Genomic DNA, 21669 nt, shown 5'->3' on the forward strand with positions numbered 1-21669 from the left:
CATGTGAATAACAGATAACTGGATTTAGGCAGAAGGTAGATCTGTTACTTCATGGGTACTTGTAAGTCGATAAAGGTGAAAGTGAACAAGTACACTCACATGCAGATAGCAGCAAAGGAAGCACTCCAACCTTGGTTGCTTTTTTCTTCCTTCCTCCGTCCCTCCTTTCTTCCCTCTCTCCCTCCCTCCCTCCTTCCTACCCTCCCTTTCTTGTTCAATCCCCCCTCTCTCTCCTCTTCCTCCTCTTCCTCTTCCTCCTCCTACTCATCTTCCTCCTTTGACTGTATCAGGGAAGAGAAAACAATGGCTGGGGACTAGAAATGAATGGATAAGGAAAGGAGGAATTTTCTCTACTTTGTAAGATAGTACAGCGATTGTTGATGGGACCAACCATGTAGAAGAACAGAATGCAAGAGAAATAAGGCTACCTGCTGGGACAGTGCCCTTCAGTGAGGGAGAAGATGGATCTGTGAGCAATAATAGGGTGGGGAGGCCTGGATAAGGCCTCCAGGGAGGAATGGAGACACATGTACTAGGTAGGTTCCATACTCGGGATAAGTTCTCTTTTGATTAATTTAACGTTTTCAATACAATACAAAGTCGGCCTGAAAGGTACAATAAGGACGAGGTGATCACTGTTCTGAAGAGACAGGTGAGCTTGAAGTAGCACACATGACAGCTGAGATAAGCCGGATACAAATAGAACTGCTATGTACCACTTTAGAAATAGATGGTTGAACTACTGGTGACTCAAAAGCACCTAGGGGCTTGCTCTATTAGCAATTAGCAATGTTAAGTCCCAAACAAGGCAACTGGTCTTAAAGTGTTACTAATGGTACTTAATCCATCCTTCATTCTTAATTGGAATGTAGTCTCTGGAAACGAGAGAAATCCTTGGTACATTCTAAGCCCCGTTCACACCAATGTCTTCCTTTCCTATTGGCTTAATCTTGTATATGGTTAACTTTTCCTCCCTAATACCACTGTAGTGAATTTACTTGTTGGCTTGCTATCTGTCTTTGTTAATTCTCTATTGCTGTGAAGAGACTATGACCAAGACAACTTACAGAAGAGTTGATTTGAGGATTGTTTTATAGTTTCAGAGGCTTAGAGTCTATAATCATCGTGGCAGGAAGCATGACAGCAAATAAACAGACATGGTACTAGCGCAGTAGTTGAGAGATTACATGTTAAAGCAATAACCAGGAGAAAGGAAAGAGAAGGAGAGCTAACTTTGGAGAATGTGGGCCTTTGAAACCTCAAAGCCCACCTCCAGTGCCATACCTTTTCCTACAAGCTCACGCCTCCTAATCCTTCCCAAACAATCCCACCAAATGGGCACTAAGCATTCAAATACACAAGCCTATGGGAGCCATTCTTGTTCAGACAACCACACCAGATTGACAGCTATTGAATATAAACCTGAGTGGTAGTTGGTTTCTCTCTGAAAGCTTTCTTCCCAGACCGTTGGTATAAAATTATTACTCTTTCATTTGTCATGTTCCTGCAAGTTGTACGGTAGCCACCACAACTTTTTAGCCAACTTATTGAATAATAAATAATAACATACGCAGTTTTATTTGTTTTGTTCTTTCTACAATTCAGAGGTCTCCTGCTTATATTGACCAAATACATGACTGCAGGGACACTTGGAACACTGTCTCTTTATAGGGTCACTTTCAGAGAAAAGATTTTATCAAAATATTTTACCTTTCTGTCTCCTTTTGCAGTGCAATTGGTAGCACATACCCTGCTTCTTTCTGAACACATTTGTGCACCTATAGAGATGTGTACTATTTATGAGAGTTGGGGGTCACCATTCTTGTTTGTAGGTTGGGGCTCCCTGGGATATGTAGCCTGAGAGTGAGATTTTTATAAGGAGGTTACTGGGCCAATGTGTATTCCCATGAGGAAACCACAGTTGTCCAGGGCTGGGACCACATGTTAGGCAGAGGAAGAAGCTGAAATTTGATGAAATAGTAGCAGAGAACTCCCACAGTGACCTTTGGGTATGGGACAGCTTCAAGATCCATCAGAGGCCAGGGTCACTGCATACTGAACGGGCCCCTGGATGGAGGGGACAAACCTTGAATAAAGCAATGTCCTTCCTGGAGGGAAACTCAGACATGAGTTATACCTGGAATTCCAGAGCTCCTGGGCTGATCTGAGTGGGAAACTTCATGTCTAGAAACACCATGCTTGCTTTCAGAATGTGCTTGAAGAAAATGTATGACGGAACCATCCACATAACGGAATCTTCGAGTCTGTTCATCTCTTTTATCAACTGGACGGATAAAGTAGATAGAGATGAACTTGTTCTGTATCCTAGGGTTCAACTTTCTTGAGAGCTAGTCCCCAAGATTTTCCTCTGTATTTTTGGATTTTTAGTTAAGTTTACATATTAATGGGAGGGTGGGTAGAATTGACATATGTGTCATGGTGAACATATGAAGTTCAGAGAACTTGCAGAAATCAGTTCTCTCCTTTCCTCCTGGAGGTTCAAGGGACAGAACTCATGGTTGAAGATGTATTTTTACCTGCCCTACCATCCCTGTGACCCAATCTATGTGTTTTCTGATCTGATTGTCTTACCATCTAGGAAAATAAGACTAGACGTCTCATTTGTAAGAATCTGAATTAGTAGCATGTAAGTGAATGTTGACCTTGGATGTTCCTTTGGCATGAGCTGTTGCCTACATTTCCAGCCGTGATTTCTACTCTCACACTACAGCCAGTAGATAGAATTGGAGTCAGGGTTTGCTTCTCAGCCACCTGGGGATTTCTTCCATGTGTGTCAAGTTACTTAGTAATGACATTGAAGTGAACAGAGCCAGGGAGAGAAATGTGTGAGATCTTCTGAAAATAAGCCTTTGGCAGATTGACTTAGAACCACAAATCGGTGTGCCTGTTACATGGCTCAAGCCCCAGGTCCAAAACAGTCCACAGTGGTGGGGTGCACTCTGTCTTAGCATTTCATGGTTACAGCCGTTCTCCTGAAGTTGCCTATGAGGAGGATGAGATACCTATGGAGGATGTCAGCTGCCGTGTCCCACAAATCAACACAGCTTACTCTTTTTGCCTCCAGAAAGAGCCTTAGGCCTTGGCATTAATTTTCCACAGGTGTCCCATCAGCTCAGAGATCCAGAGCTTATCAATCTTAATTGATAAGATGATGCTGAAATTATACCATTGTGTTTGTGATTCTCATTTTACGTCACTGAGTTTTGGAAATAGTTATGAATCATTGTTTGGGGTGCTCCATCCGGAGTTTCACATTTGTTTGCCTGACTTTGGCTCTGGGGCTAATTATTTCCCTGTCACAGTTAAGTATTTGTTGTCTCCCTCCCAAACACAGTGTCAGTAATGGTTACCCTGTATGTCTAAAAAGTTTACAAATACAGTTTTTTGATGGAGTACTTAGGAAAAAAATCTTGCATTGTATTCCAGTGCCTATGTCCGGGTTATTATAAGACCTCACAATGGCTTTATTTTTAAAAATCAGATTTAACACTAGATCCCATACTTTCTTTTGCTATGACAAAACATCCTAACAAAAACAACTTAGGGAGAAAGGGTTTATTTTAGCTTACAGGTCCTAGTTACAATCCACCATTGTTGGAATTCACAGCAATAGGAACTTGAAGTCACATACACAGTCAACAGAGAGAATGAGTGCATGCACGTTTGTGCTTAGCTTGCTTTCTCCACTTTATATAGTTGAGAACTCATGCCTAAGGAATGGTGCCACCCACAAGTGAGCAGGTCTTCCCACTTCAGTTAAATTAATTGAGATAATACTCCACTGGCATGGCTCGAAGACCCCCTTTCCAGATGATTTAAATTCTGACAACACCATCATACTAGATGTGAACTCCAAGAGGTTTCTGATCATTTTATTGAGCTACAATTCCATGACAGTGGTGGGGGAATGCTCATTAAAATAGGATTCAGTAAACGGTTACATTATGATGGCAGGCTTTCCTATTAAGTTTGAAAATGAAGCTACTTCATAACATGGACTATTGGTCTTCACTGTCTAATAAAAGAAAAAGGCATTTGCGATTTATTGCTTGTTGTCTCTCCTGGATTACCACTCACAATATAGAAACCACATTTGCCAGAAACAGGAGACAAAACTAAAAGAGATGCAGGCTTCTAGTGACAAACTTTTTCCTCGTGAACCATTTTACCAACCCTGTTTGATTGTTTTCTGAGACATATTGTTGCTCTGTAGGGCAGGCTTGCAGATCCACCTGCTTCAGTTTTCCCATTTTAAAGAATAAAGTCTTGACTTCTTAGTATAAAATAGTGTACTAGATAGTTTTTATGTTAACTTGACACCACGCTAAAGCCATCTGAAAGGAGGGAACTTTAATTAAGAAAATGCCTCCATAAGATCAGGGTGTAGAACTCTGGTGCCCCATATTTGGCCATGTCCCCTTGATAGGGAGGCCCCGTGGCACTCAGAGGAAGGATAGCAGACTACCAAGAAGAGACTTGATACCCTAGGATCATATTCAGGGGGAGAAGGTCCCCTCAGTCATAGTCATAGGGGAGAGGAATAGGGTGAAAGCCGGAGGGAGGGAGGAATGGGAGGATACATGGGATAGGATAACAATTGACATGTAATATGAATGAATTAATAAAAAAATATAATGCAAAAAAAGATCAGGGTGTAGGTAAGCCTGTGGGGCATTTTCTTAATTGGTGACTGGTCATGGAGAGCCCAGCCATTTGTGCACAGAGTGGGCTGGTGGTCCTGGGTTCAATAAGAAAGCAGGCTGAGCAAGCCACATGGAGAAGCCAGTAAGCAGCATTCCTGCATGGCCTCTGCATCAGCTCCTGTCTCCAGGGTTCTGCCAAGTTTGAGTTCCTGTCCTGACTTCCCTCAGTGATGGGCTGTGATATGGAAGCTAAACCATATAGACCTTTTCCTTCCCAACTTGCTCTTGGTCATGGTGTTGCATCACAGTCATAGTAACCCTAACTGAGACAAATAGTGAAACCTCTAAACTCATCTCTCACGCCAGTCTTTCATGCATGCTGACCTTCCTAATCTCTGACCCTGAGCTCCTTCCCAGGCCTTGCTGAACAAGGACTGCAACAATTTCCTTTATCTGAAAAAAAGTTCCCCTTGTTGAAATTCTCATGTAGCTGGTCATGGTGGCACATGCCAATAATCCTAGCACTCGGGAAGCAGAGGCAGGTGGATCTCTGCGAATTTAAGGCCAGCATGGTCTACAAGTTAGTTCAGGACAACCAGAGCAACACAGAGAAACCCTGTCTCAAACAAACAATAAAAGAGAGAGAGAGAGAGAGAGAGAGAGAGAGAGAGAGAGAGAGACAGAGAGAGAGAGACAGAGAGAGACAGAGAGAGACAGAGACACAGAGACAGAGAGACAGAGACAGAGAGAGACAGAGACAGAGAGAGAGAGACAGAGAGAGAGAGAGAGAGAGAGAGAGAGAGAGAGAGAGAGAGAGAGAGAGATATTCATGTTTGTCATTAGAGGGAACAGTCTTTGTGAAAGCCTTTCTGGTCCTGAGTAATCCTAAAATATTTGTCCATAGTAACTCCCATCATAAAGCTGTCAGTTGCAGGGTGTTTTATATATACACCTCTTCCCTCAAGTTCACTACCAGGTATTGTGCCTCCCTCAGCACTAACTGCTAAACTCCTGGCATAGGTTAGAGTTGCTTCTGGTGTCAGAAAGTGCTTTAAACCTATTTTCTGAAGTGATTCACTGAATGACTTATAGACATGAAAATACTTTGGCCCTGTCCCTTGAGTTTAGAATGTGCTTGCCAAATTAAAAAAAAAAAAAAAAAAAGGAAATCCAGAAGTTGCTACTAAAAATTACAAATGCCAAAAGAATTTATGGGAATTTTGAAATGTAAGTTTCGAGAGATACCCTCAGTATAGAATGCTATTGTGATTAAAAGCAGAATTCAGTATAATTTAAAACCTAGGTTTGTGGAGAGCCAGCTAGCTTCCAAAAAACATACTTGAGAACTCTTACCCCTTAACAAAGTCCAATGAAAGCTACATAGCTTGCTTTTATCTTGTGACTGACATTTTAAATTAACTACAGACTTGACCTGCTTTAGCTTAAACTACAGAATTCCATTTTTAATCATAAGAACCAGAAATTGTGAAGTCTTTCACAGACCCCAGACATAGCTGGAGAAGGCAAGGCGCTCTGTTCACAGGGTGCCTGGTTCCCTTTTGTATGTTAATCTGCTTGTTAGTGGTCCTTGCTAGTTCCAGGCGAGCAATGGGCTGGCTGCTAATGATGTCAGCCAACCATGGCTCCTGGTTGGGAAAAACTGAGATACTGCCAATTGACTCAGTCTCATCATTATCAGATGTCAAGCAAGAATTTAATCCCTGGAAACCTTGGCACATTTCAAGCTAATGAGACAAAGTGGAAAGATTCCTCTTGTCTCCCAGTATCCTCTCAGGAGTTTCTGCCCTTCCTCCCTCCCTCCCCCCACCTCACTCTCAGTTTCCACTTTAGGTCCGTAATTCCTATCACCCCTGGCACACTCCTCAGTCAGTTATCTATTGTCAGTGAGTTACCTGCCCACAGCAAACTCAGCATTCCTCATGTTTCAAAAGTTAGGAGCTGCTTCTTAAAGCAAAGTTTGTACAAAATGTAAATAGATAATAGAGAGCCATTTTATACCACTGTCTTCATACCCACTCCACCTTAGGTCCCTTCATCCCCAACCCTGTTACTGACCTGTGTGGTGCCCAGGAACATCACTGGTGCACCATGTGTTTCTGTGTCTGTATCATGGCCTGAGTCCACTTCTATCCTGTCACACATGGTAGGTTCGTTCCTCTAAAAGTATGATTGGCTGGACCATATTTATCTTTCTTCTCTTCAGCAAATGCCTAGCACTGGACTCTGGCCCCACCTGAAGCTTCTTTTAGATTTTCTTCCAATGTTTTGTTGATTTACTCTTTTTTTTGTTTGATGGTGATACTTATTTTATTTTTTAATTAATACTTTTATTTTATTACACATGTATAAAACAAACTACATACAGCAGGAAGAACCATGTGGCAATCATGAGAATAATGAGTTCTATACATGTTACACTCATAGTGACTTGGCCATCTGCGTTCACCTCGTTTGAAGTGCTTTTCCTGTCTTGTTGGGTCTAGATTTCCCAATGAGATTCAGTATCTGTCTTATCTCAACTCTAATAGCTTAACTTCTTTATCTTGATCTAAAACGATCTTGTCCCCTGACCAGCTAAACTTGGTTATAAAACTATACTGTCTTGTCTTAGAAGGAATAAAACTTAAGTTCCTGAGTGAACCAGCAGTGGGGAATGTCTTGCACACGTACATATACTCTGTTCTGGTTACCTTCATCTCCTAGCGTCTCATATTTCCCACTCATCCCACTAGCTTCCTTTCTGTAAGCAAGACCTCCATGCTCATGTATTTTAGTTTAGACTTTCATTTTTACTTTGTGACCTACCGGGCTTAACTGGAGCCACCAGTGTGGGCATGGATGTAGAGACGTATGTTGGAGAACCGGTAACTCAGAAGTAGGCACATCACTGAATTCCTGTCCCCATCATCCCTCTCCACATCTATTACAAAATGTTTAGGAGTTCAGTCCTGACTCTATAAAGCAGTCTTAGCTACTGTGATTTCGTAAGTGCCATGGACAGATTGTGCCTATAATACAATATTTAATAGCCCGCATCCCCATTATTATCTATTTCTTTTGTCTCCAGAGTTTTACTGGCTGTAAAATATTATATGGTGGGAACCATAGAATAGGCAGTCTTTCAGATTCATGTCTGTCACTTAGAAGCATGTATTTAAAATTTTAATATGGCTGTCATTTCTTAATAGCTCATTTCTTTTTATTGCTTGGTATTCCATTGTATGGACATATAGCTATTGGCTTATCGCCTAGTGAAGAGTATCATGGTTGCATGCACATTTTGGAAATTATTTTCTAAAGGATGCTATAAAATTTATATGTAGATTTTTGTGTGGACAGAATTTGCAGCTCAGTTCATCACAGAGGAATAACGTTAGATTGCATGCTAAGATTGTATTTAACTCTGTATGGTGAAGCATGTGAAATACAGTAAAGCTCCTCAGGGAGGGGAGGGGCCTCACATTCCTCCCTGACTCATGGACCGATGGTGAGCCCAGTCTTGTGAGGGTAGTCACACCTGTTGTGTGTTCATGTCATAACCAAAGGGCAACACTTCATAGCACTCTTCTGCATCCTCAGCCTCTTGCCGTCTTTCCACATCCCTTCCTTGATGTTCCATGGTCCTTGGGAGAGATGATTTAGATGTTCCATTTAGTACTGAGCACTCAGTGGTCACTAAGGGGTTATTTTCATTTGTTGTTGTTGTTGCGTATTAGCTCTTAAAAAGATAGGGAATGCCTGACATAAACCCCGTTGTTTGCCAATAAGTCTCTAAAAATCAATCCTTAATGAAATGTCAAGTTTTACAAAACATCTGGATGGTGTTCACAGGAAGCACCCTGACTCTATATTCACTATCTATATTTTGATAGTTTACTCTGTTGCTCAGTGTTTCCTAGTTTATGATCTTTTATCTCCATGATTATATTTATTAATCACTTCGGAAACTGGTGTCTTAGATTCACTTCCTTTTGACTTGGTAGAATAACGCTATCAAAAGCAACTTAGGAGAGAAAAGGGTTTTGTTTTGTTTTAATTTTTTATTATTTAATTAATTTATTCAAATTACATATCAGTTGTTTTCCCGTCACTTATATCCACCTGTTCCTCCCTCCCTCCCACTTTCACCCTATTCCCTTCCCCTAGGTCTGTGACCGAGGGGGACCTCCTCCCCGGCTCTATGGTCATAGGCTATCTATCAAGGGAGGGAAACGGTTTTATTTGATTTATTTTCTTTGAGCTTACAATCCCAGGTAACAGTTGGTCACAGTGGGGAAGTCACAGTTGCAGGAACTTGAACAGTCCATCACATCCCACCACAGTCAAGGGCAGAGAGCGAGAAAGAGTGCATGGAGGCTCACACTGTTTGATTTCTCTCTCACACTGTTTGATTTCTCTCTCACCCAGTCCCACGACCTAGGCCACAGGAATGTGCTTTCAGGCCGGGTCTTCCCACGTTAGCTAGCATTCTCGTGGCAGTCCCCACAGACACATCCACAAGCCAACCTAATCTAGGTAGTGTGTTGTTGAGACTCTTCCCAGATGATTCTAGATCACGTCAAGTTGACAATTAAAATCACCTGTCACTAGGACAACCTGTCACTATGACAACAGTTTAAAAAGCCTGTGTGAGGCCTCTGCTTAGAAGGTAGTTGCAAACCCTGCGGTTTCTGAGAAGCTTTTCCCTCGGGACTCACATGTTCTTTCCAGGATCCCTCAGAAGGTAGTTGTTTGTGCTTTGAATAAATAAATGGCCCCATTTAACTGCAATTTTGTTTCAAGAGGCGGCATGCCGTAATAGTAAACGTGTCAGATAATCAAATCCTGGGTTGCTTTCCCCACAGCGTGCTAATACCTTCATTTCCATCTGATACCTTTGCTAAGCACATCGCAGCACCTCGCGGAGAACGAATTAACAGCTGCGAGTTTCTTCCATTTTATTAATCCCATTATGAGTTTCACGTCCACCGGATATCAGAGACAGCTTTTCTGTGCTTTGCTCCTGAGGGCGGTCGCTGAGATCACGGGGCTGCCAGCTGCTCTTCCCTCCTGCCTCTGTAGATTTGGGGCATTCGTTTTAGTTTAGACGTTGTATTGTAGCAAGTTTGGTGCAGCCCTTCACCTTTATCAGAGGTCTCACATAGGGTCTGCTGAAATGTGCTTTGAGTGTTGATCAGTGCTGATTAGGAGAAAAGCATGGCGACTCCAATAAGTCTGAGAGGAGACTACAGGACGAATTTGCTATCAGTAAGTACGTTGCAGCCGCTATTTAGTATTTGCGGTGATGCGTTCGTTGGTGGGGTCTCTTGATCTCATTCATTCCCCTGGGCTGTCACCCTGCACAGAAGAGTGAAGGGCAAGCTGGGTCTATAATTCTTACATTTTCCTTAATGTAGTTATTTGTCAATGGTATTTCAGAATCAAAATGGTATGTGAAACCTATGACTGCACGGCTATCAAATAGATAATGGTTATAAATAAAGGTTGAGCGAACATTCCAAACAATCTCTGGGGAACACTTTGAATATCTTGTCTCTTTGAAGTATTGTACTTTTCACACCTCAGGGGAGAGTGTGAGATTTGTTTCCTGTTTAAAGAGTAGTAATAGTCTGTCAGCCTTTCAGTTCCATGTTTAAAATTCAAATGTAACCATTTTAATAGCAAACCAACTCTTGTGATTGTCCATCACAAATTTAATTAAAATCTGATGTACTCTTACTAAATCTATGGCCTTCAAAATTGTTAGCAATTGCTTGTAATACATAGTTGCATTTCTATATTCAGTTAACCATATTCCCTTAAGTTCCATGCACACTGACTTCCAATGAGGGGTTATCTAGTTACAGCAAGCTTCACTCATGGTCTATAAGAGACTTAGAAGCTGGGCTGCTGGAAATCGAGTCGGATTTCTTGGTTGTAGAAAGGGACTCTGCATGAGCCAAGTGTGTTCCTGCAGACTTTACACATAGCTCCTGTGTACATCCCAGTCCTGCTTTCCTGTACAGCCTTGGAATTGCTGCACTTGGCCCTGCATATTCGCAGCTGTCCCTGTGAAGCTTGCTGGAGGACAGATCCAGCCTCTCCTTGGTCCTTGGTCACTCTGTCCCTCATTTCTGGCTTCACTCTCCTGAGCTCATTATTGAAAGTTAAGGACATTCTGGTTTTTTTTTTACAAAACAGGCTGAGTTCTCAGCTTATTCCACACTGATATGTATTTCTGTGCTTATACATTGTTGGACATCTGAGTTCAGCAAGTGGATGACATAGGGTATTGGCACTGCCTTGCTCCATTTGGTAGTTGTGACATTTAGTATGTGTCACCAAATCCTTCTGATAATGATGGCATCCACTTCTCAGCATCCTAGCAAAGATTCAATAACAAAAATAGATAGATTTTACATTAGTGTACGTTATTTTTCCCTTCTGCCTCTTCTTTGTCATCTTTTTATTTCCTTTGCTTTTCATCCTCTGTCCTCTCTGTATTTCCTGCCCCTCTACCTTCCAGCATATGATCATTCCTATCAGCATCTTATTAATTAAATCTTGTCCTATCTACCCTGAGATTAATGTAAATTATATCATGCCATATTATAGATTAAAGCCCTTATAACATGACTGTAGATAATGTACCTTCAATGCAGCACAAGTTAGGGCATACTCCTAGAATGCATTTTAAGAGAATGTCTATTCTGGTTTGATTGGCCCTGCTGAAGATAAGAAGTAATTCACGCATATAGGACAATAAATGATGTCAGCTTCCTGGCTTTTCCTAGCAGCAGAGTTTTTCTCTGAACGGGTAGGCCTGGCCTCATAGTACTGTGCCTAGGGTGAAGGGTGTGCCTAGCTTAGCCACATTCAGAGACTCACAGAGCTTACATGAGCAATAAGCTTAGGTTCCCAACTGTTGTGAATTCTCATGAGTTTTCTCAGGGTTTAGCACACCCCCAAGTTACACCAGAACAAAAATGGATTCAGAGAGGCCAGGAAAGGGGAACATCCTGGCAAGGGTCTTCTGTCTCTCTTCAACAAATAATTGATTGGCAAAGTTATTTAATTCGTTTTTGCGTCATATCTCTTAATTTTTGGAAAACAGTTTTTAAGTTTTCTTAAAACTCCAAGCACCTTTGATTATAACTTGTAGCAACTTTGGTTTTCACTAGTTTGAGCAATTTGGTACCACAGGCAGGTGTAGAGGCTCCTATTCCCTGGCGCTGTTTGGCATTTGTGGTGAGACATATAGTTTAGAAATTGTACTTGACATGTTTGATTTTAGTGCCTGGGGACTTTAAGAGTTTCTTGTTTATAAAAGAGCATTCTTGTAGCTCGGTTACTGCAAGATTTGAATTTACCAAGGATGTCTAGTGCTAATACATGCATAATTTTGGCATAAATTTGAATAATATGTTCAAGTAGTCCTAACTTCAAGAATAGAAGAAAAAATTAATTAGTATGATCCGTTGGCATTTTATTTCAAGCATAAAGTCCAGAACATGCGCATGTGAATGGGCAAAGTATTTTTCAGTTTGCTGATTTAATTACTTTCCAGATTATGAGAGATTTAAACAAGTGGTAACGTGGACAGGGGCTAATGGAGTTAGGATGAAGCCTAGGGGTGGGGCAGGACTCATTTGGGTGGAGATAAGTAATTGGATCACCAGATAACTGCACAATTTCTCCCCAGTTTCTCTACCTGAATTTGACAAGACTCCACCATTGCCTTGAGGGCTCTTTTGAGGATTTTTTTTTAACGTGGTTGACTTCTCTCCAATTCCTCACATCTATGGATATTAATGAGGATGCATGGGAGACACAGAACCATCAGGGATCATACATATACAAGGGACTTGTTATGAAATGGGACCAGATTGTGCTGCTTTCGGAGGCAAGTCCTGCCTTATGTCATCTGCAAACCAGAGACAGGAAAGTCTGTGGTATAGTCAGACCCCCCTTTGAGAGCCTGCGCCCAAGCCAGCAGTGCACCTCCCAGCTTGAAGCTGAGGGTTGTAGAGCTGGTATGAAGGTAGTACTGCTGTAAGTCTGTGGTCCAAAACCCAGGAAACTATGAGCTGTGACATCAAGTGGCCAGAGAAGAGGTATATCCCAGTTCAAGAGGCCAGGAGAGGGAGATAGGAAGAGAGGAGAGGAGAGGAGAGGAGAGGAGAGGCCAGGAGACAGAGAGAGGAAGAGAGGAGGGGAGAGGAGAGGAGAGGCCAGAAGGAGAAAGGAATAAAGGAGAGGATGCTCTTTTGTTCCCTCCTGGCATTCCAAAGATCAGATGATGCTCATCATACTGGTAAAAGTGGATCTTATTTATTTAGTCAACTGTTGCAATGCTCATCTCTTCTGGGCACTTTCACAGCCAGAAAAAGTATATAACTACTACATGGGTATCTCTTAACCTGCATGCCAGGATGCAGATGTAACATGGAGAGGTTCCAAGGTTAATACTAAAATAGAAATGTATATCTGACATGAAGATGTTTTGTTCTTTGTTTTGTTTCTGTTTTTGTTGTTGGCCTGTTTTGTTTTTAAGCAGATCATGTATCTCCTTCTGCCTTAAAAAAAATTAGGATAATTACTGTACTGGGTTTTGTAATGCCATTCTCTCGATAGATACATCCCTAAATCAGATAATGGCTGGGTCAGCAGAGTGAATCTTCTCTGTAGAGAAAACAAACAAACAAACAATGCAATGAATGTTAGAAGAAGTCTTCCAGGATTGCTGCACAGAATCTCTGCTCACTATCTGCCTTCAGCATCCCAAAGAGTATGCAATGTCCATACTGAGAGAATTTAGGGGGAGCCATGATAAAATGTTCTGGAAAGTACTTGACAGGTGCTAGGATGGCCTCTGCTATTAAATGGAAATTCTGCTCAAAGGAGTAAGTCTTTGTGGTTTTTAAGATCATATCGGGGAGTAATAATGTTGTTATTATATGTGTATATTTACACCACGCACACACACACACACACTTTCTTAGGCTTCCCTGCGTTCTATGTTTGGTTTGAAAACCAGCTCTATAACGGATATGACAGTCTTAGTTACAGTCACTTTGTACACATCTGTCTCTGGATTCACATGCTCCAATTGTTTTGAAAGTCTATGCATCTCCTGTCCTAGGATCCTGTAGCTGATACTTGGAGATTCCCTTTGCTTGTGTCCTTTGACTTTGGATTTCCCATTTTTTTCTATCTCATGCATTTTTTTCCTATAACAAAACTCAACTTTTATTGAGGTAAACAATCCAATAGCTTCTCACTAAAGGGCTCACTAAAATTCATTCAATTCCTAGACTCGGTTAATGGTTTAGAGTCTGCGTAAAAGCCTTACAGGTTTGTCCAACTTGTAACCTGTTCATGCAGCTGAGGCCAACCATAAATGCAGCCCAATACTAAATCATAAATCATCTTTAAAATTATTAGGTTTTTCATTTTATTTCTTCCTTTTCTTGTCTTTTTATTTTATTTTTATTTTTAATTTTTTTTTGTAACTGGATTGCACTGTTCTTGAGTGTGAACTCTGAAGATGGCTATGCCTGTTGCAATGTCAACAGTTATGCAAGAATTTCCCAGCTGCTCCTTAAAGCCCCCCCCCCCCCACTCCCCAAGTACCTTTGGGGAGTTAACAACATTCTGATTACTGATCTTTTGTATGTAATCTGAGTTTTCCTGTCTTGACGTACATACAATCTTTGTCATTAGTGTTCTTTCTTTAAAATAACTGCATTAGTTACTGTCTTGGTTGTTTTCTTTTTGTCAGCTTGACACAAGCCAGAGTTATATGAGAAAAGGAACCTCAGTTAAGAAAATGGCCCTAGGCCGGGCGTGGTGGCTCATGCCTTTAATCCCAGCACTTGGGAGGCAGAGGCAGGCAGATCACTGTGAGTTCGAGGCCAGCCTGGTCTACAAAGCGAGTCTAGGACAGCCAAGGCTACACAGAGAGACCTTGTCTCAAAAAACAAAAAACAAACAAACAAACAAACAAACAAACAAACAAAAAGAAAAGAAAAGAAAATGGCGCTATCAGATTGCCTGCAGGAACTTTTGTAGGGCATTTTCATGTGTGATGGGATGATGCTGGTCCTGGGTTGTACAAGAAAGCCCGCTTAATAAGCCCTGGTGGAGAACAAGCCAGGAAGTAACACTTCTCCATGGGCTCTGCCTCAATTCTTGTCTCCAGGATCCTGCTCTAACGTCCCTTGATGATGAGATAAAATAAACCCCCTCCCAAACTTGATTTCTGTCTTGGTGTTTTTTACAGCAGTAGAAATCAAAATAAGACAGTGACTTTCCTGTTGCTGTGGTAGAGTGCCATGATCAAGGGAGCTTATGAGGTGAGTTTATTTTGGCTGCAGCTTCAGAAGATAGGCATCATGGGGAAGAAGGATGCTGCAAGTGGCAGGTGTGGCAGGAGCAGGGAGCTGAGTGCCCACAGCCTTCACCACAGCACACAGCACAGAGCAAACAGGAAGTGGACCAAGGCTTTTGGATGTAGAACTATTTATTGGATCACGTTGGACTCTCCAGTGGGAACAGAATGGGTAATGGCTGCCCTTCCCTCAGAATCCATAAGTAGAGCCAATAGTTCATCAGGGAAGGCTAAGGCCACGTGAGTCCCTCACCAGTCTGCGATTGCTGTGGTCAAGCTCAGTTAGTGAAAGCCCAGAGTAGCTACCTCAGCATCTGTAGGAGTGTAAGATCAGAGTGTCCGTGTCAGGCCCTGAGGATCTCATCGGACAGTTCTTGGCTTTTTCCTGCTCTTGTATTCTTTCTGTTCCCTCTTTGGTGATGCTCTCTGAGCTTTAGAAGGGATGCTCTGCATGTCCTGTTTAGGGCTGATCTCAACTGGCACGTGTCCTCTGCACCTCAGCTAGCCACATGTCTCTGCTTTCCTTTGTGCTGGCAGCGTCTTTGCTCATGGCTGAGAGTAGCATTTGTCTATATGGGTAAACGTAGGTCCCCAGTGCTCTTAGACTTCAAAATGGAGTGTATTCATCTTGTTACTCTGCTGGACACTGATTGGATCTTTTCAGTTTGGAAACCAATGTTTTATTTCCCGGCAGTTCCCTTGGTTTCTCATGTGCTTGAGACTCCTACATTGGCTATTGGACTTCCTGCTTTTCTCCTTTTTGTCCCGTTTTCCTTTTTTTTTTTTTTTAAAAAAAAATAATTTTGCCTCATTTTTATCTCATCTTCATCTCCTGACCTTTTGCCGAAGCTCTGTATCTATCCCATGAAACTTTAACTTTCAAAGTTCTTTGTGTGTCTTGTTGTTTTCTGTGTGAGGCCTGTCCCCTCAATCTCTTCATCTTCTACAGTCAACATCTATTTCTATAATCAATATGCTTTGATTTCACAGATGGACTCATTTTCTCAAAACTTTGCAGTTATGTTAGAGATAATATTTTAAAACGTTTTCTTCCCTACAGTTTGCAGTTTATTTCCATGCTTTGTTTTACTCTTTAGTTTCTGTGTTAGATGGATGTCCCAGATTTCTGATTATTTTCTATATTTCTGCTCATTGCTGAACATGAGAGACAACTCTGGAGAGATGGCTCAGTGGCTAAGAATACTTACAGCTCTTACAATGGACCTGGGGTTCGGTCCCAGTACATCCTCAGGGCAGCCTGCAACTTCAGCTCCAGCAGATCCATGGACCTCTGCTTGGTTTAACAAGTGCTCACATTCATGTGCATATACCACACACAGACACACAGACACACAGACATATATATGATGAGAGTTTTAGCTACCCTGGAGTGGTGCTGAGCAGTGGCCTTGTCTACCTCAAACTCATACCTTCCTTGTCCTGCTGACGCTGCCTATCCCTGGGATCCAGGGCCCTCTGCCTGCCCGCCCTCCTCTGAAAAATATAGTCTGGTTGTTGTGTGGGATGTGAGGGTCTACCTAAAGTTTCTCCTTCCTAATAAATCTCCCACCTATTTTCTAGAAAAAAAATTACAATAAAAAATAAATAAACATTAAAAAATTTTTAAGCAGCATCTGTATGTCTGGCCAGGAGTGCTGAGATTCCTGGTAAAGGTTTTGGACTTTGAGCTTCTTTATGTGAACTCGGCAAACTGTTCTTAACCCAGTAGCCCCAAGCCTGTGTATAGGCTGTGATCCAGTCTCTAAGGGACAGTACATAGTGTGGATGCAGCCAAGCCCTGGGACGGTGGTAGTTGGGTGGGCTTTGGAGAATTCCGAGGTGTGTCTGGATTACCCACATGTGCCTCCATGTTGTAGATGGAGGCTGTGATGGAAAGAGAAGGCGTCTGGCTATAGGTCACGCTACTCCATGCATTATAAGAGTTCTGGTTCTGATACCTCTGTCAGGGTCAGCAAAAGTCTATTTGCAAAGTAGGAAAGTGTAAGCTACTCTCACAATTTTGAAGTTTTATGTTAAACGATGCCTATGATGGCATATGAAATTCAAGTTTAACGCTCTCATCTTGGGCGTTAACAAATGTTGGGGGTGAGCCTGCTTAACATGATAACACATTGCCCCATGGGTCTGTCAGACTTCGAAGGAAGCTTCCTCATGCTAAGACGGTAGATTCTTAGATGACAGATTTTGGCAAGCCCCATGAGAGAATGAAGCTCTGGGTCACTGTCCTCTGCTAATTGCCAGTTATCTCCCATTTCTAGGTAACAACTGTACCTACCGTGAAGGGGCAACAGGGACCTCCTTATCTTCTAATACACAGTGCTCCAGTTTCAGCTGCCCTTGTCCCCTCAGGTCCTGACACGTCTCACGGTGCCTAAGCAGGCCCACGGAGGATTCTGTGGTGCTTCCATTTCTTCCCTCTTCCTTTCCTTCTCCTCCTCTCCTTCCTCCTCCTTTTCCAGTCTCTCCCCTGTCGTGTCCCCTCCTTTCCCCCCTTTCAGAGAGAATTATAAGCTTGTTGGGCTTAGAGGGTTTTATATGGGTTGGTGTTCACACTGTGACTTCATTATGATGGAACCCTTTAGGGTCTCTTGATATACAGAGAATTTTTAAAAAATAATATGCTGAAATTTGGAGGCCCAAAGCATTTGTATGAATTTCTTGAATTTCAAGTAGCTTCAGATAAAGCCAATGCCAAGTATGAAACATTTCAAATGCCCAGGAGTCAGGGGAAATTTTGTTATTTGTATACACTGTTTACCTCTCTCATGCAGGACTCCATCAGAAGTCAAGAATCTTTTCTGTTTCTCTATTGTGCTTTTAGCTTTCTTTGTTTTTTTTTTCAAAAATTTATTAGGAGATTTAATTTACATAATAAAAACTAATAGAAGATGAAAGACAACAAGATCAAAATAAAAGTTAAACTCAGTGGATACTGTTAAATGTATGGAAATGTATCCAAAAGGTTAAAAGCTACTTTCATCAGAAAATAATTAAGTCACAGTAACTTATCAACATTTTATTTCAAATATAAAAATCATGACTACTTGGATTAGTGTTCAACTATTCATGTGAAATCTTCAGTTCCTCATTGTGTGCAGCTAGAATTCCTGTTTAAATTTACTTCCAAGTTCATTGTCTTCCTGCGAGTGATGCTGCAGGATGTGCCGTGGGATTCCATCCTTGCGTGTTTCTTCACGTTTGCAATGCTTTGTGTCTATCTGGCACTTTGTTTAGGGATGCAGTGTGATGGTCCCTGGCTCAGTCTCTAATCTTTGGTCCACTTCTCATTTCTATTTTCTCTGTGATATTACCACATCCTTTAAAAATATTTTAAAAAATAATCTTTTACTACAGTTTAGCAGCATTTTTTTGATGAGAGAGAAGTGTGCTAAATCTATGGTTTTATTCAAGAAGGCAGCTTATTGTTTTTTTTTTCTTAGTTGCTTACTTAGAAATTGAAACTCCATCCTACCATGTAGAGTCAGTCTCAGGTTGGTACATGTTGATGGGCAAGTCTCCATGGTGACCAGAAGATGAATCATTGAGACAGTTGCAGGGACACTGAAGCTTGGGCCATGAATGTGCTTTCTACTGTTCTTAATCTAAATGGAGGAACCTTTGGCATGAAGATTGGCAGTTGGTTATCAGTAATGCAAAAAGAAGGTATTAATTTCCCACAAGGTTCTGCTTTCTTCTTGTCACGTAAGCCCTGACTTAAGGGGACTGTGACATTCTCACAGTCCCCCTGTGACATTTGCAGTGAGGATGGAAATGAGGTTTTTGTTTTATTTATTTCTTTGTGTACTTAATTGGTTTTTCAAGGCAGGTTTTCCCTGTGCAATAGCCCTGACTGTCCTGGAACTCTTCCTTGTAGACCAGGCTGGCCTCAAACTCATGAAGATCCACCTGCCTGGGCCTCCCATGTGCCGGGATTAAAGGAGTGCACCACCACACTCAGCTGTGGAAATGACTTTTAACTAAACAAAAATATAATCATGGAACTTCTTACACTAGTTTGACCCTTTATAATGGTACCATTTTCTAGTGGAAGATGGCTAAAAGGAAGTGGAGGAGAGCCAACATTGACAGTTTAGTAACTCAGAGATTTCATCTTCGTAAAATTCTGCAAATACCTTTTCTAAATGCAGTTGTTTTCATGCCAAAGCTGAAAGGGTCTGAATAATTTCATAGCAAGAACAAAGAGCTAAGATGAATTGTTCTTAAGTCCAAAGCAGTGGGTGTAGAGGCCATGAGTGCAGGGCTGTGCATCATCTTACTGCACACTGCTACCTTCTTAAAGTACTCTTGACTGTTGGTTGCAAACACGCAATGAAATGGTGAGAGAGCTTATCTGTCTTTTTCTGTAATAGCCAACTATTATTTAGTCAAATACAGTTATTTTCGTTCATGTGTTTCAGGAGTAGGCAAAAGCTGTTGATTATACAGGTAGTGTATTATCTTTGAAAAACAGCTTTTCTAGCTGTTCCTGGTAGATCTCAGCCACACACAAAAAAATCATCCAATTGCAGTGTAAAATGCCTGCAAGTAGGTTCACTGACTAGTTTATATTCAGGCAGGCATAATCCCAGCTATTAATAATTGAAGGAAATCAGAGGTATTGGAAGGATTATTCTTCATTTCTATGACGTTATCTCCAAATTTAAGAAAATAGATAGATATTGATCAAATTTTATTTCTCCACAGTTTCACATTCAAAATTAAGAGGAAGTATTTTGCAAGTTTTTGGCAAGAATTATAGCTATATTCAGTTCCCACAACTTTTGACTTACTCCTATATTGAGGCCGAAAATCTTAGCTTACCTCACCATCATCAACTATTAAAGCATTATTCAGTTCTTAGCTTGGTGGCTCACCAAAGTTGTATTTATGTGCTAGTATAGCCAAGGGCAATTTTCTTATTTCTTGTTGTTTGTTTGTGTGCTGGTTTCAAGGTTGTGGCTCCCACTGTTCTGGGACTCACTGTGTAGCCCAGGCTGGGCTGTAACTTGTGATTTCTTCTGCCTCAGCCTGTGCTTTGCCTATAGTGCACCGTGTCTGGCTGGTCTCCTCAGTGAGTCTTGTAAAAAGGTACTTTGATCTCTTTGGTAAAATGGAAAAGGTACTTTATTTCCATTCCCTTCAACAATGCCTGGATGCCACTCCAAAGCATCTTAATGTTTATTTTTTTATTGTGAAAAAGAAGGAGGCTGTAGTCATCTGAGGTTATTCTCCCAAGCATATGACATCAGAGGCTTCTCTGCCTTCTGCTCACTTTGCTTCTTGAAGAATAACCAAAAATGAGTTAGAAGCCCATACAAGCTCTTTGCTTCTTGGCTTCTACTCTTGTCTACACTCTAAAAATGATGTGCACCTTACAGGCACACTTCTCTCTCTCATGTTTGAATGAGCGCTGACTCATCTCCTTTGTTTGACACACACTTTTGAGCACTTACCAGTTCTCTGTCATGCATTGGGGAAGGGACCATAGACAGCTTTATTCATGGAGTTAGAGGGTTCATACTCACTCCCAGGCTCCATAGTTCAGCAGGGTGATGGATGCTTCAACGTTGACGTATGCGGGACTCGAGAAGCGTGCAGGGAAGCAGTGACACTGATCTGTTCTCCCTAGTGGAGATCAATCCCGGGGAAAGTGCTGAGGAGGGAGCTGCTTGGGTTTCTTGGGACCACCTCAGCTTTTCCAAATAAAAGGTCAAAGGGGCTCTGTGCACTTCAGAGGGTGCCCTTAGTATAAAGTATGCCAGGCTTCCTAATTGTTCATTTATTCCTTTATTACTTTGAGTGTTCCTTGAAATATTTTAATATATTTTAAATGCATATCATCCCATGTTTTAAAAAATTTATAGCATCCTACTTTGTAGTTTTATGTGTTGATAATGAAGCTTTAAAATTAAATGCAATCCATAGAAGACTTAAAAAAAAACAGTGAGTACCACAGTCATCTAAGTGCTTGCTGATGGATTTAATATTTGACTTTTTTGTGTTAAATCATGGATCTAATGTTGTAACTATACTTTATGATAACAAGTGCACATTTGTTTTGTTTTAATATTTTATAAATATCAGAGTTTATATCCGAAGTGGGCAGGTCTGCTTACTAAAGCCAGTGTGACATCTTCTGTTACCTAAATAGGTACATAACTTGGCTTCCCCTTTATGTCCCCCAAGGCCTTGATGCTACCACACTTTAATGTTGAGTCCCTTCTTCCTGTGTCCCCAAACTTGCTGCCTCCTCCCTCCCACCCTTCCTCTTTCAAGTTTAGACACTTAATTTTGCTGTTCCCCATCAGGCAGCAATGGTATTCCAATAGCTTCCATTTTAGAAATAGCAAGTTATTGTAAATGCGCCAAAAAAGATGAAGCTCATGTATTCAGGAGGGAGTAAGGGTGAGCATCCAGGATCCTGAATGATTAATGGCTTCCTCCGGCTGTGGCTTTATTCTGTCCACTGCGAATGCAGGCGTCTGTTATCAGCTGGCAGGGAGCGGCTGCCCAATCCTACAGTCCTATTGTTACTGTAATATTAGACAGTCTATTTCGTATCAGGGCCACTGAGGTAAAAGCCAGGTGGCAAGG

At 41.5% G+C, this 21669-nt stretch overlaps 1 protein-coding gene across 7 annotated transcripts in view; it reads left to right on the plus strand.

Annotated features, from left to right (window-relative positions):
- DGKI (diacylglycerol kinase iota) overlaps positions 1-21669 on the plus strand; it is a 443272-nt gene that overhangs the window by 320362 nt on the left and 101241 nt on the right. The window lies entirely within an intron of this gene.

This window comes from Acomys minous (genome assembly GCF_964271855.1).
Source record: "Acomys minous genome assembly, chromosome: 6".
NCBI classification, from domain to species: Eukaryota; Metazoa; Chordata; class Mammalia; order Rodentia; family Muridae; genus Acomys; species Acomys minous.